At 40.1% G+C, this 16,769-nt stretch overlaps 1 long non-coding RNA gene across 2 annotated transcripts in view; it reads right to left on the bottom strand.

The window, feature by feature from the left end:
* Positions 1-16,769, bottom strand: part of LOC132338160 (uncharacterized) — a 118,124-nt gene that overhangs the window by 20,307 nt on the left and 81,048 nt on the right. For both annotated transcript variants that reach the window (XR_009489397.1, XR_009489398.1), the window contains one exon: positions 9,580-9,906. This is a non-coding gene — a long non-coding RNA (uncharacterized LOC132338160). The remainder of the gene's footprint in view (positions 1-9,579; positions 9,907-16,769) is intronic.

The raw sequence follows: 16,769 nt of genomic DNA, 5'->3' as shown, positions 1-16,769 counted from the left end.
GGAAAATGTTCCAAAGAGAAGGAAAGATACATGTTTCGGTTGTCTGGCTACAATGTTAAATAACTTTAACTAGCCTGTTCTCAAAGGTTCCAGAGGTGCAATACATGCCTCTGAGATTAATTATCACTAAGTGAACGAGGAAATATCTCTGCAGCTTCATAGCCATTCTTGTTTAAATGGTGGAGTTGATTGCACTGAGTGATGCTAATGCAAGGGAAGAACTTGTTTAACCCACTGAAGACAACCCTGAGGTACACCATGAAGGTTTTAAGGATAGATCACCCAGCCAGTTAAGATTCTGTGGTATTAAAAAAAAAATAGCATTTGAAGTTATATCTCTATTGAAATAAATGAGTGGTTCAAGGAAATTACTGAAGTCTGACAAATTCCTGCATAGTGTGACCAAGACAAAATGGATGTTACCAACCACACCCAGACTGAAGATGTCTGTCCCTCTGTCAACAAGCATTTTACACTTTTTCACAGAAGTCTTACTGAAAAGAAACACCTGTCTTTATTACAAGGTGTCTTCTGTAGTGAAGAAAGAGGTGAAGCTGTAATTCACTAGAACAAAGTAAAAAAAGTGCTCAACTATGCCTGGATTTAGTGCTATTTTGAAATAGATTTTTTTCTTTCATAAAAAAGTACATTAATTCCTATGACAAATGTGAAGATAATAAATTTTCCTCTAGTAAAAATTCACTAAAGAATTGCTCCACTGATATTTGTGCTTGTTTACTAACCCCTAGATAATCTGTCTTTGCTGGTGGGTGAGAGAACTGTGAAACCTCTTGGACAATATTTTTTAAATCCATAGATTAACTGGGTTCTACAAGCATCTATCATGAGGATTAGATGCCAGGTCAAAATTAGTTCTCTAAATTACCTTCCTAGTCAATGAGTATCAGTTGGCACCTTCATGTTGTGAGTCAACAGCCTATGAGAGAGACTAAACTTTTATGCTACTGAAATGAACTGAGTCTGGGCCACAGCTGGAAGATCCTGATTTACAGGGTATTCCAGTGTTCTCCAATGCTTTTGCATCAGCTTCAAGAAAAAACAATTAGAGAGAAGAAAAATGCATTCCAGAAATCTCTTTCTTGCACACATGGATCAGAACTAGGCTTGCCCAGGTACCCCAGTACAAGCTGGGTAAAAATGAACAACTCATTTAATTTTAATTATCAACAGGACTTGTTATCAGTCTGTGGACCTCTGGCACAACCCTTTGGTGTGGCTATCCCTGTGTAGGATAAAACAGGTTCTAGAGGTATTGCTTTTATTCACTAATAAGCCTAATTGCATTATTCAGGTTGGCAAATACTGATACAGAATATTCAAAAAGATTTGTAATTTCCTGCAGGAATGTGGGACCTCTGTACCTGTGATGTGCAGCAGAATGACAGCAGCAAGAATGAAAAAGAATTTCTATTTGGCTAAAAGAGAAATTTTGGGACAAGTTTTTGAAGCTTCTTCAAATTTTAACCCAACTGTATAGACTGAATAGTCTGCTCCCACTATCAGGCAATCCAAAGTCCTTCCTGACACATTTTTTATGGCAGTTTTTTTTTGGGTGTTTTTATGGAAGTTACAAAATTCTGGGTTCCCTTCGGGAATGTCAGCCCCAGAACTGAGATTACAATGCATGCCCTTGCTGGTGGGTCCTTCTAGACCCAAATAACCAGGCATTCCCACAGAAAAGGTTGTTTCCTTTCCATCTTACACCCTACAGAGTCTCTCCAAATTTTCAGAGACCCATTCTGCTGATGTCATATAGACAAACACTCCAAAGTTAAGCCCACCTTTCCTGGACGACTTTGCCAAAGGTCATCTACAAATGCAGCTGATTCAAGTAATATTTTACATTTTAGCCTGCTCTGGTTTTGGGTCAGGACATGTTATTGGGGAATGTAATTGTCCTCTGGACAAGTGCAAGTAAATATTGATCTTAGAATTCTTTGATCATTCTTGACCACAATTTGTTACCCTTTTTTCCAGAGAAGTGTGTCAGTTATTTGCAAATAATGAATCAAAAGAGTTAAAACTTTCAGGAATGGGCATGCCTCTGCATTTTCTGTATTCCTGGGATCCTAGAAGAAGCATTACATTCCTCAATCCCCTTCCTACATTTGCTTTCAACTAGTAGTGGATAAATGACTCACAGACAAAGCAAAGACTTGCACACCAGCACCACACAGATGACAGATTATCCTCCCCTCATTACCAACACAGAATAACCCAGTGTTTGGAAGAGATTAACTCCTGGGTGAAGAATTACTCTTTTAAATTACACCTAAACAAAACTATTAGTTATGAAAAAAAGGTTTTAAATATTTTTTGGTCATCAAGCAAAGGTGCTGGGCAAGGACATCATGAAAATCTCAGATGCACAATTGAATTATCAATTGGCAGGCATTCATTTCCCAATACATGTGTTTGAAAATGTAATTAAAGTAATTTAGCAAAACCACACTGCAAGGGGTATTTGTGCTCTACTCTACTGATGTGTATTTATTAGACAAAGTGCCTGCACAATGCTTCCAAGGGGTGATTAGGATACTCCTCCAGTAGGAATGACTTTTTAATAGACCTGTGAGACTGGGTTTATTTAACTTTGGTACATGAAAGGTCTCTGTAGTGTATAAGCTCCTTCTGTTTGGAGTGATCTGACAGAAATTAATATGCAGGTAAGAATTCCATGTCCTGTCACCTTGAAGCCAGCACAAAGGTAATTATTTCTATTTTGATACCTTTTCTGTAATAGTTCTAGAACAGGAATCTATTCCAACAGCAGGAATCAATTTCCTTCTATTTTAGCCTTTGAAAGCTAGACAGCACACAGAGATGGGACTCAGATCTGAGATATTTAAACCTAAAAAGCAGATTAATTGGTTTGAATGTACCCATCCAGTGCCATGGCAGGATCATGTAGAACTCACTCAGACCAGGCTATTTTAGATACCAAACTAAAATGTCTCTAGATACAGGCTCCTGAGGAGAACTATGCCTTTCTGTAGAAACTGAGGGATGGGAAAGGCATTCCAGTCACCTAAGATATGACAAGGAATAATTTGCCAGCTGAGTCCTATCAGTCATGATCCAGACACAGTTCCTCTTCCACTCAGTGCTGTACTTGTCTTAAAGGTAAAGGCCTGGGGCTATTTTCTGATCTCTGAGTATTCCATCTAACCTGCACCAAGTCATTCCTGATGCTGTAAGATCTCTGAGGCAGATTTGTGGGATTGGCAGCACATGGGGTTGCTTCAGTTGGTAAGAGGAAGCCAGGCAGGACATCTGTCATGGAATGGGACACATCTGTCTCGCAGTGGAATCTAGGTGAGACCTCCACTAACTATAAAATGAACTTAAAAACCTGCCCCTCAAGTAGCTGCTTGTGTGTGAACAGATATATTTATATAGAAACTCTATCATCTCAGACAGACATTGACCCCAGTCTAATTAGGAGTCTTTAATCAGAAATTAAAAAAAATAAAAAAGACAATCTTAGACTCAGAGAAAAAGATCTGATTGTCTAAAGAGGAGATTCATCCCAGGTCCTAGCTTAAGAGAAAGAAGTCCTCTGGAGTTACCTTCACTTTCTAAGGTTGTGTATTTTTAATTGTTTACTTGGAACCCAAACTGTTTAGTAGTATCTTAAAATCAAGGCTATATTTATGCTCTGAATGTGCCATAACTATTGTGAAAAAGAACAGCAAGAAGAGAGGTTGATGAATGGGTTTATCATAGTTGATATAATACATATATATCACATCAATAAAATACATACCATTGTACCTGCTTGTAGATTTTATAGAAGTCTCAGAAAAAATGCAAGGTACCATCCTGGTGTCTTTGTTTGGGGGTCTCTAGGTAGATGAACTTTCAAGAAGATTTGAATATTTTAATTCAATCTTTGCTGAACCTTCTATTGACTTAGTGAGTGCTGGATCCTACCTTCATGGAAGATTAAGCAGCTTTCTATAGGGCATGGGGAAAAAATAACAAAAAGACTAAAAAAAGAAATAGAAAAATAAAAATAATAGTTAAAAAGTCAAGAAAATTAATTTGGAAGAAGGCAAGCAATTTTCAAATTTACAGCAAAGATGGTGATAGCAATTGTTTGATTACAAAAACCAGGATATTAAGCTGTAAGCTTACTTCCTACACATATATTTAGGCATTTGGGTGTAGTAACATCTGAAGGTGATCCCTCAGGAAGAGCAGGAGGTGAGTGATGAGTTATTTTAGTTTTGTAAGAAGACTTGTTGGAGATATAAGGAAAACAAATTAAGTGAGATTAAGTATGACTGTGGGATTCAGTACTCTTCAGCATGGCCTTTTCTGGAGAAGCTTTTGAGGCTGACAAATTTCCTTTTCAGGGGTCAAACACTCAAATTTAAAATCAATAAAGTGAACCAATGCTCTGCATATTTAATTGATGGCCCAGAAAGTCTGACAGAGTTGGGTAACCTAGAAAATACATCTCATGAATGCAAGACTGAAAAATACAAAACTGAGCTCCCAGGTGCTGGAGCACTGACTGTCACTGAAGGGTTTCCTCAGAGTTCAAAGCATTTCTTTCAAGAGCTGCAAAAGCAAGCTTCTTCTCTTCAGGACAGTGTCTGCATTGATTTCACCTGGCTGTCCTGCCTGCCTACCCTCAGAATGTGCACCCCAGAGACAGCCTGGTGCACTCCTCCCACAACACAAAGCATTGTGTGTCTTCCCCACAAAACTGACCTCCTTAGGACTGGGAATCTTAGACAGGACAAAGCTCCCCTTTGTGAGGGCACAAACACAATCAGATTCTGTATCTGGGTCCCATTTCAGCAGCTGTTCATCACCTCCCATCTAATCCCTCCCCTTCGTTTCCTTTCCTGTTTGACACGGAATCAGCAGCCAGAGGCAGGTACCATCCTCAAGAGCATTTCAAGAGCAATAATCAGTTTTCCTGCAAAGGGTCAGCACTGATGTGACACATAAGGGTCCTTGTGCTCATCATTTACACACTTTATCTTTTGGGCTGAGCAGGGCGTTCAATAAACTGTCTGCTCTGTCTGGAGGGAGAGCACGGAGCTGGCACGAGGCGAGAGCACACAAAGCCCTGCTAATGCATCCTGCTGCCATCCACTCCTGACAAGGCTCTTCCATAATGAACTGGATGAGGGGATTTGCAAGTGCTGCTTCCAATTAAAAATAACACTCCTGCAAAGGGAAAGCAGTGAGGTAATGACTGCACTTCTGATCGAGCTGGAGCAGCTGCCTCATTAGTACACGCTCCATGATTAATATGCCTGTCTGACCTGTGCTTATACACCTTAACCTCTTCCTCCTGGAACAAAGGAAACCCCATTCCCACAAGAAGCACTCCTGGTTCTTCAGGGGTGCAAGATTAACTCATCGTGAGGTGAATCATATTTTGCCTGTGAGATACAGTTTTACAGCAGAATGGAGTGCAGTCACTTTAAAGGAAGATTTGATGGAGTCCAACATTTTCAGAAAAATCGCCTTTTGCTTCCAATTTCCAAATTTGGGATTAGAAATGTTAAGCTCTTCCCCCTACATGTTTCAGAAGGCAAGGAAGCTGTTTCTTAAGAGAAAAAACCTGGAAATTAAGGAGATTTCTAATCACTTCCAAACTTCACACTTGGAATGGTGTTTTTATGTGGTATTTTCTGGGGTCCCCCGTGGCAGGAAGGAATGAGCCTGACTCCATGTTCTTAGAAGGCTAATTTATTATTTTATGATTATGTGTATGTTATACTATAATAAATTATAGAATGCTATACTAAAACTATACTAAAGAATAGAGAAAGGATACTTACAGAAGGCTACAAAGAATGATAATGAATCTCATGACTCTCTCCAGAGTCCAACACAGCCTGACCATGATTGGTCATAAGTTAAAACAATTCACATGAAACCAATGAAACAACCACCTGTTGGATAAACAATGTCCAAACCACATTCCAAAGCACTAAAACACAGGAGAAGCAAATCAGATAATTATTGTTTTCCTTTTTCTCTGAGGCCTCTCAGCTTCCCAGGAGAAGAATCCTGGGCAAAGAGGATTTTTCAGAAAATATGATGGTGACATTTTTATAATAAGTAATCCTTAAGGGCTGGACTTCAACAATGCTAATGTGTCTTTCTTAATGCCAGATAAAGTGCAGTGCTGAGCACTCAGATGTGACTTTCATGACAGAAACAGGGAAATTCATACATGTTTTCATTCTCATCTCTTCCAAGGCTTGCAGTGGAGAGGGGCTTTCACCTCCAGATGACAACTGAGGATCAGCTTCACTATAATAATAGAAGGATTTGCCTTTGACTTGGTAGAAGATCAGGTTTTTCAAGTCCATATAAGAGTGTTTCAAAAGCCAGCCCACATCACAGCAAATCAGGAGTGACAAGAGGGAAAAAAGTAACTTAGAAGTGAGGAATTAACAAGATTTCCTTTAACAGATCTATAAAATGACTGAGGTTTTCCTAATTCACAAAGCTCCTGAAATTTTATTTAACAGATAAAATAAAAATTGATGATATCTGAATGTTTAGTAAAGCTCTAAGCTCCTGTTTCGTGCTCAAGCTGGCATGTTTTTCATTACCCTAAGGTAAACCTTCAGGTACCAACATCTTCAGTGATCTGGATGTGCCTTGCAATCAAAATGCTAGCTGCCAGAACATTTCTTCCACTAAGTTTTTCAATTTGTCTAATTTTCTTCAGCATTCTGTATAGCTCAGTGGAAGACAATTTATCTTGCATCATCTTTGAAATAAACAATGAATCAGTGAGGTGACTTAGCCAGACTTTAACTTCTTCTCTCGTGTCTGCATCCTCCATGGATTCCCAACTTTGGTGTCACATGCAAGATGCTGTCCTGGGCCACCCCCCAGACACAGCTAAGCAATCTCACATTTCACACTCTCAGATAATGGTCAGTGGTTGAAAAGGGGGACCTTGCACACTCTCAGATTTCAGACTGCTTTAAGGCAGCTTCTCTGATTGCCCACGTATCTGGCCAGTGATAAAGTTTTCCTATGACTCCTTAACACTTAAAGAGCTGAACACATGAGGAACAGAATGCCTGCTTACCCAGGATGGGCAGACAAATAAAAAGAGCAGGATTAGCTTAAAGATCTCCCACTTCTTAGCAGAACATGAATCATATGCAGCGGCTTTTAGCATACTGGTCAAGAGAATAAACATTGTAACCCTCTTTGAAGATTTGAAGGTTTTTTTCGTGCTGGTTGCTAGCTCTACATTAGAAAATTAATCACTGCAGAGGTAGAATTAGTTTCATCAAATCAGTATGTGGAAAGGGATTTTAAACAAATGTGGCTTATATTGAAAGTCTGAGTATCAGTTACCTCAGCCTTGAAGATAAACAAGGTCTCGTTAGGTTGTGAGAGGATTACCCACTTGTATCATTAAACCAGTCTAATTTCTGCCACAGGCTTTTCAAGCCTCTGAGCACTGACATTGATTCATTAAGGTTTTTTCCATTCCACTCACGAATTATATTTCCCAGAAGAAAATGAAGCAACATTAATTACAAAAGTGAGATTTCCACAATGAGATACATAATTGCCAGTACTGAAGTGCACATTATAAGATCATGCACAACATACTCTGCTGACATATTATGCAAAACAAATTCTTGATCTCTTTTGTGATTATCATTTCATCCCCCAAAAGTTTAAACTACATTATTCCAAGAAGTTAAATATATCTGGATTGTTCTCTACAATTGGAGCATGGAAAAACCTACATTAGCAGAATCATGGAATGATTTGTGTTGGAAGGGCTCTTAAAGATCACCTCATTCCAACCCCTTGTGGTGGGCAGGGACACCTTTTAATAGACCAGGTTCCTCAGAGCCCCATCCAGCCTGGCCTGGAATACCTTTAGGGATGGGACATCCACAGTTTCTCTGAGCAACTTTAGTGTCTCACTACTCTCACAGGACAGGATTTCTTTCTAATGTCTAATCTAAACCTACTCTCTTTCAGTTTAAATTCAGCCCCTCCTGTCCTATCTTTACCTGCCCTTCTCAAAAGTTGCTCTCCAGCCTTTTTGTAGGCCCCTTAAGGTACTGGGAGGAGGAAATCCTTTAATATTAACCAACTTTCTCAGACCCCTCTTCCCTAAGATCCCAGATCCCTGTAGAGACCAAAGTCTACTCCCCTGAGGTCCCAGGCAGTGAGCTTGCTGTGCACCTTCCTTGCTGCCCCAAGGATCCTGAATTCCACCATTTCAGGGTCACTGCAGCCAAGGCTGCCCAGGAGCTTCACATTCCCCATCAATCCCAACTTTTTGGTGAGAACAAGATCCAGCATAACATCTCTCCTCATATCTCCTCTATTACTTGGCAAAGGAAGTCGTCACCAAGATTTCCTAGGAACCTCCTGGACTGCTTATGCCCTGCTGTGCTGTCCCTCCAAAGGACATTGGTGTGGCTGAAGTCCCCCAGGAGGATGGGGGCTGGGAAATGTGTGGTCACTCCCATCTGTCTCTGCAGGGTCTCATCCCCTCAGTCCTCCTGGCTGGGTGACCTGCAGCAGGTCTAGGTTATAGTGTCATTGTCCCTGCCCTCCCTTTAATCCTGATCCAGGAGCTCTCAGTCAGTTCCTCCTCCATGCCCAGGTGGAGATCCATGCACTCGGACTGGTCATTGATGTAGAAGGTGTCACCCCTCCTTGTGTCCCTGCCTGTGCTTCCCAAAGAGCTTGGCTCCTTCCACTCCAACCCTCCAGTCACAGGAGCCATCCCCCCATCCCTCTGTGATGCCCATACATCACAGCCATCCAGGCAGGTGCACACCTCTAATTGCTTTTTCTCATTCCTCATGGTGGGAGTGTGTGTGTGTGACAGAGGCAATCGAGCTGGGCTCTCAGTGAAGCCAAATGATTGGTTGGAGTAGCCAAAACGCCACTGTGCTGCCCTCCAGGTGCTCTTCTGCTGACTGGGATCCCTCTCCAGGCTCTGGGAATCTCTTGCTGGCTACAAACTGCTGGGTATGGGATAGAAGTAGGTTCATATTATTCTACACTATTGACATTCAAATCAGGGTAGTGACATCCAAGGGAATTCCTGTTGGGAATGGGCCTGATCTACCTGGTGCTCTGTGCCCCAGCCCTGAGTGAGCCACTTTTAGGGGCCATTCTGGCAGCTGAGCAGCAGAGACAGTGGCTTTCATTACCTACAAAAAATCCCTACCACTGCTGAATTTAATAGTAGACACAGCCTCAAGTTTCAAACAAAGACAAGAAGATAAAAGGCTTTCTGGTGGCTGTAGATATTCTCCACAGGTAGAAGCTCTATTGGTAACTATTCATACATACTGTTAACCCAGTGTAGTCACTTTGTAGTCACAAAATTAACATTTTGTTTGCCTACTTTCATCTAAGAGAGAGCATACAGAGATTTCAGGTGGATTCTACTCACCAGGAAATATTTTTATGACTACCAGTGAGAAGTTTCTGGGGCTCAGGATAGGTTTCAACACATTTTTTGGCATTGTTTGGCATATATCCACAGTCAGAAACAGGAATGATCCCACCATGGTGCATACTCACCACTCTGGTGTGTATGAACACCCTTCCTCCAGCCCATGTGCATGTCCAGACCTTCCAGGCTGGAAATCCCTCTAGGGTTTCCTCAAATGCAGGCACCCTGCAGCCCATGACAGGGACAGAGCACACCCCTGCATATCAGGGCCCTGTGGGGCCACAAGTACAACTGGGAATTTCTTCTCTATTCAGAACCTCTGATCTTCTATAATTCTCAGGAGTTTGTCCCCTTCTCTCAATAAAGCTGCATCAAAGCACATCTTCTGTTAACTCTGGCTGCAGGGAGAGAGTATAAGATGGCACTTCCCTTCCATCTCAGCTCCTTAGGGCTGGCTGTAGCAAAAGAAAGAGAAAGGAAATGTCACCATCTGCTTTGCTGCCAATCCTGTCTCCTGTCTCTGTGCTACACTCTGCCTTTATTGTTTTGAACTTTTGGCTGCGTCTGGACATTGCTCAGAAGGGCCAGAAGAGCTCAGCCTGTTCAATGACTTTCACAGCTACAGACAATTGCTTCCTTCCTTCCAAAAGGGGAGGGAGAATGCTGATGATGACTAAAGAACCCAGAGAGGTATCACAGCTTTTTTGCAGAAGTCTCAATGATCTTCCCTTGACCTGGTCCCTGTAAAAAAAAAAAAAAGCTACAGTATTTGTCAAAGCTGTGTATGCATACAAATGTATGTATCCATTGTTTCCAAGTAACTTGGGAACCCAATGGCTTTAGGAGTTGCCATAATTTTCTCAGCAGAAGCATACATAAAAATGAGGGTTCATTTATGAGATGGAGCCAGGAATCATAATTAAGCTGATGAACCTGAAAATTTGTAGCTGATACAGACACCATTAATGAAGTCCTACATAAAAGCTTATACCCATACAAGGGGAGCCTTTTTCTGCATTCTAGTGTATACATAAATTTCTCTGTCTCTCTCTCTCACACATTCATTTTTGTGAAGACAAGAAAATAATTAATAGGTAATTGCATTACCTAGGAAAGACATTCTACTGTTGGAAATGTTTATGGAAATGAGGAACAATTAATTTATCATCAGTTTTATGGTAGTAATAAAAAATATTTATCTGCCTGGAAGGATTTACATGAACTTTGATATCTGATTAATAGTAAGAGCTGGTTAACATTAAAATGAGAGCAAAGTGTTCTGATTAGCTCTTACCTCAGCAAACCTACAACAGGTCTGCTGTTATGGATGTGTGTATTCTGGATTGAGAGGAGATACCAGAGTCTGGCCCAAAAAAATATTTTAGGAAAGGAAAGGTCACTGTGAACTCTACTTTTATGCCCAACATGATGAATTATTGGCATGGACAGCAACTACTTAACCTTCTAACTTTTATTTCTGGTCACAAACATTAATGGGTTTCTCTTAACCCCTGTGTGAGGAAGGGCAGCATTATCCCAGTTTCAAAGATGAGGAATTGTGCAGAAAAAAGCAGATGCAAGGATTTTTTATGCTTCTGAACCTTAGTCAAGCTGCTAAGTTATAATTGACTTGGCTCCCATGCCTCAGACCTGTGTTATATGGCTATAATCTACAACTCATTCCTTTGCAGGAGGTCACAGTGACCTGGATCATGGCTCTGTTGAGATGCTGGATCCAATGTGAAGTAGGTGCTAAATTCACACAGGCTGAGGACACTAAGAGGCTTTAAACCTTCCCCAGCTTTCTATTTGCCTCCATCCCAGCTGGGTGCATCATGTTTGTTTTTGAGAATTTCTGTCCCAGCCCTGCTGTCTGTGCTCACATGACCCAGCAGAGTGTGTGCCAGAGAGCAGCAAAAGCCCCTGAAGCCTGGGGAAGGATGGATGGCCTTGTACACAGTGACAAAGATCTGTGTTCCTTTCTGCTTTCCCAGATTTTGGGCATTATCCCTAATTGGCTATGGTCACCTGGGTAAAATGAAGCACTGAATCTTATACTCCTAATTAGGAGTTTCTCTGAAAACCAGGCTGCATTAAACACTTTGTTCAACAAAATCTGAACAATAATAGTAGAGCTTTGGGACTGCTTTTTATCCCAGTTTTCCATTCAGTCTGCAACAGATGTAAATCCAGCTTGGCAATCTGAAGAAACTCCTTTGCCTTTGGATGGGATGCTTTAAAATATGTTTTTGTTTTGGGCACCAGCTCACATACAAGAGAGCATCCACCTTCCATTTCATGGTGTGGAAACTGAATAATAAGGGAGCAGAGAATCAGCCTAGAATAAAAGAGTTTTTGTGCTCCAGTACAATTTCTTGCAAGAAATAAATATATTTAAGTCTAGAAATAAATATATTTATTTCAGTCAAGAAATAAATATATTTAAGTTAAGTTATTACAGTCAAGAAATAAATATATTTAAGTCTATAGAAGATTGACCATGTGACATCACTGAAGTTCTCTTATATCCTGGTCATTCCTATTTGGGGATTACCATTGTGTGATGGAAGACCTCTGCTTCTGCCCTGTAGCCTGTGACAAGATGATTACTGCATTAAGAGCATCAAGAAAGAGAGCATACAGGTCACATGCAGGTAAATGCAGCTTTAATGCTTCCTACACAGCAGAAACTTTTTCAGATGAAGAGAATCTCACAAAATCTCTGCTATAGATCTAGACAGGTGGCACTGGCATGGGCAATTTTAAAGTCAGTAAGGATCATCTTTGAGGTTTTGTGAATTGAAAGAGTTCCCTTGTCCTTGGTGAAGGATTTGGACATTTCTTCTCACTCTCTTGTTCATAAATTACAAATCCTGTTTTGATGACTGTCTCACACTTCTGCAGCTGAGCCAGCCCATCCTCAAAGCAGGACCTTCAGTTCTATGCCTATGCTGACATCTGGACAGTGACTTCAATGTTTTATCATAAATTCCCTTTATTTACACAAGTTAACTCAAAAAAAAAGTGATCCTGGGGTAGTTTCTTCAGGTAATTTTCCTTTGCAGGAAGCTGTCAGCAGCAGGTGAAGATTTCTACTCCAGACAACACCATGACTAATCAGGATTGGTTGCAGAGATAGGAGCTCACTCATAATCCAGTGTCTTTCAGGCTTGTTTTCTCTTCTTGCCATTTGCAATTCTGCTTCCCACCTCCCAGAAGAGCAGACAGCACAGATGTGATCATGCCCAGTGACAGTGAATTTGAACATAGTGACCTAGTTCAGGCAGAAAGTTTCTTGAAATGGCTGAAAACAATTGAGCCAGAGAATTAAAGACCAGTCAGGCTAGCTTGAATTTCTAGAAAAACTATTGGAACTGATAATAAAGCTACTGGAAAGACCTTGGAATTTGAAACAATGCTGGGACTGTATACAAATGTTGCAGTCAGAGCTCTATTTTAAATAAACTGCAGTCACACACAGGTCAGTGTAAGCACTAAATATCTCTGGAGACTGCTTTGCAATCTGAAAATAAACCCAAGCCAAAACCCCAAATTCTCAGAGCAATTACCTTCATTTTAGCTTTTTTAAAGTGTAAAACTCCTAACAAATTGAATTAATTCTAGAAATACCTATATGAAACATGTAAAGCTAGGGGGAAAACAAGTCTTTCAAGTAGTGAAGTAGAAATCAAGGTTAAGTTGCTAACATTTTTCAGGAGAGCAAAGATCTACACAAGACTTTCATCAGCTGAGAGCTGTACCTCTTGCTCCCACCCATCACACATATGTTTTCAATGACTCCAAATCTTTTATGTGATCATAAAATTGAAGAGAATTACTGGCAGTGCACGTTTTAAGCTTCAGTATTTGAATGCACATTTCAGTGGAGTTGAGAATCTGCTTGTCATCCACTTCTGCCATTTTAGCAGAGCTGAAACAGATTTGTTTTAACAGTTCACAATATGCGTGGAAATGGGTAAGGAAAAATTTCAGTTTTACTTCACCCAAATAAGGCAGCACATGGCACTTCCTCTGAGAAGAAAAATACTGTTTTATTTTGGCTTTAGGTTTCGAGTCACTTGTGTGTCTTGGCAGAAAAACTTATCTGACAGGTAATGTTGTGATGAAGATCTGAAAAGCTCTAAATCCTCCTGTCTGCTGCCTCAGCAAAATGGGGGTATGTGTAGCAAACCACAGCTTTTCAATTTATGTGATGACAAAGAAAGCCACAGAAAGCAAATGATTCATTGCACTATGATTGTCTATCAGAATGAACAGTACTGAAAGCCTTGGAAATGAAGAATGTGTCCTGACAGGTCAGAAGACAAGGACAGCTCTCTGAATACCCAAAGACATGTGTACAATAGCAAATAAACAGGACCAGGTCTCAGGTTCAGGAACTGGGGCATGAATGTTCATCCTGTTTAGCTAGCATGCTCTCTAGGCTGTATTTCCTCAGGGTCAGCCAGAAATACCTGGAACAATGTGAAAAACAGGATGTACATGGGACCATTCCCAGAAGACAGACTGGTTATAGCCACCTTCTTTTTGAGGGAAAATTTTGCCATGGAAGAAGGTTGTAACATTTTTTATTTAGTATTTATTTATTTAAATACCTCAACAAAATAGAGGTTAGGTAAAGACTGGGACTGTCTTGGAAATGTATTTCAACATCACAACACATCTACATATAGTGGAGAAAGCATGTTTTTTGCCTTATTATTTTCACTGTCTTCCATTCCATAATGAAGATGCTTTCAGGGCAGCATGAATTGGTGATTTAGATTGCTTCTTTCATTTACAGCCATTAAGGATTGATAATGACAAAGAATTACATGAGTTCTTTTTCTTTGTTATTTGATTCATCTGAGCCTAGCTCTGCAGATCACAGGAAAATACAGTGTGACCCTTTTTACCAGTCCTTTCCCAATTTCACAGTTTACTAATTTTCATAAATATCAAAAGGAACAAAATTATTAAGGAGTGCTCAGTAATTTCTGAAGTATCCATGCTGAAAATGCATAGGTGATGATTATCATCAGCAACTCCTCCTGTAGAAGCTGCCACAGAGACCTTTTAAAATGTCCTGATGGAAGAAGCCTGTTCAACAGAAACCTGAAACTCACTGATAAGTATTCAGATGCATTTTTCAGTCAAAAATTTCTGGTTATTTTCAATCACCATACTGTTTTATTACTTTGAAAATAAGAGCAGTGTTAACTAAGAATATGCCTGTTATATAAAGGAAATTAAAGCCTTTCTTACAGTGTGACTGCATACAACTGATATGGAAAGACCAAGTGCAGAATGATGTAGAGGAGATGGAGCCAGACTCTTTCTCAGAGGGACCCAGTGAAAGATGAGACAGTGGTCACAGATTGCACCAAGAGAAATTCTGAGTGCAATAAGGACAAAAAGTCAAAATTAACATGGTCAAACATGGATATAATAATTATCTGGAGAATCACTAGTCATGGCATATCTCTCCTTGGTGATATTAAAAACTTGACTGGAGAAGGTCCAGGGAAAATGAATGTAATTTTGGAGTTGGCACTAGTCTGCATAGGGTATTAAATTCAATGAGCTCCCAAAATCCGTTCCAAAAATTTTTTTCTATGGTTTTTGATCCAAAAATACACTAATTTCAAGTTGTGATTAGAACAAATTTATAAGAAGTTAATATTAAAATTTTCCATGAAGCAAAGCAGTAAATATTATAGAAGTCTGAGAGCTCTGCTTAAACCTCCAGTGTGCTACTAACTGTGCAGATGCACCAAGGATGGTCTGTGCTCCAAACTCACAAGTTGTCACTCACTCAAACTAAAATAGCCACTTACAGAGTGACCTTTCACAGAATGTGGGGACATACCACATAAATGTCTTCAGCAGTAAATGTCTTCAAGTAACATTAGATTTTGCTGTGGGAGCAGACCTGATTGCTGAAGCTAAAAGAGTTTAGTGGGGAATTCATCTCATTCTGTGGTGGAAACCTTATTTTTTTCAGGTGAATCATTCTAAACTTCACTGACTGCAGTGACCAGAGTGCTGCCTGACTGTCCTGGGAGGTTCCATTAGGACAGGTATGTCTAAGTACGTAATGCTGAGATGAATCTTGTCCAAAGCACTTTATTAAAGAGTTTAACATCATTGTACCTAACTTCTATTCTACAAGTAGGAAAAAGGGTGCTTAAGGTGTTGATGTGGCTCTCTCAGATCATGCAAATATGCAAATCATGTGAGAATGTGACTCAAAATTTTCAGCACTGAGTTAACCATGTCCTTCCATAGATTGCACAGTTGAATAATACCAGACAACAAGGAGAGGCAAGCCTTTATTAAATGTCATCTATTGCTCATTATGCTAATTAAAGATCTGGAAGGCTGTGCAGGCCTTGGCTATGGTTTAGAAGCAGACTGTGTTCATATATGGTAGGCTGATCACATTGGCAGGCAGGAGAATAATGTATATATTACTTGCTAGAGAAATCTGTGGGTTTGAGGGGTTTAAGGAGGTATATAAAAACATAAACTTCTGATTAGTAGTAAAATTATACTTTATTATGAAAACTGTAGAAGGAAAAATTCGTAGGAAAAAAAAAATTAAAATTTAAAGTTCAAGAAAACCTATTCCTGAAATCCTTTATACTCAACATCTCTGTTCACTGTGTTTAAATAAAGTTTATGAGTGATGTAGGTGTCAAACCACCCTGGACTGGAATGAGCAGGGAATCCATGGAACAGTCCATTGCCACACTGCCAGCTCTGACAAAAATATCTTTTGAGTCACAGATTCTTTCAGGTTCAACAATATTTACCTGGGTGTTACCCAGCCCCTGACCTGGGCAAGTCACAGTGCCTAAAGCTCTAAGATTAACATCCACTTTGTTCCCCAGCTCCTTTATAAATGATTTTAAAAATGTATGGCTTGTTCTGCTCTCCCTTATTGCTCGATGGATGTCAGGGTCTTTGATCAACTGCACTGGCATGAGTAGGATTTACTTGTATTACAAAATTAATGAGTTTTTGCTTATACTGAGGCAACACAGCTGCAGTACTAAAAATCTCAGTTTCAACATACATTAACTAATACTGAGGTTTTCAAGGCTTCTTAGAGAGCAGATCCAATCCTCAGGATTCAAACCTGACAACCTGTTTAAATCAAACTCTCAGTCTGGCATGCAAGCAGATAAGCTTTCTTTTTGGCCTGCCCTGGAGATGAGAGTCTACTTCTTTATCCACGGGAATAACACAGGATGGGTTTGGGTCTTAAATCAATGCAAATTCCTTGGCAGGTTGTATCTAGGTCTACATTTCTCAT

This window comes from Haemorhous mexicanus, chromosome 1, assembly GCF_027477595.1.
Source record: "Haemorhous mexicanus isolate bHaeMex1 chromosome 1, bHaeMex1.pri, whole genome shotgun sequence".
Taxonomy (NCBI): Eukaryota; Metazoa; Chordata; class Aves; order Passeriformes; family Fringillidae; genus Haemorhous; species Haemorhous mexicanus.
Note: the sequence above shows the minus strand (reverse complement) of the source record. Positions and strands in the feature narration are given on the sequence as shown.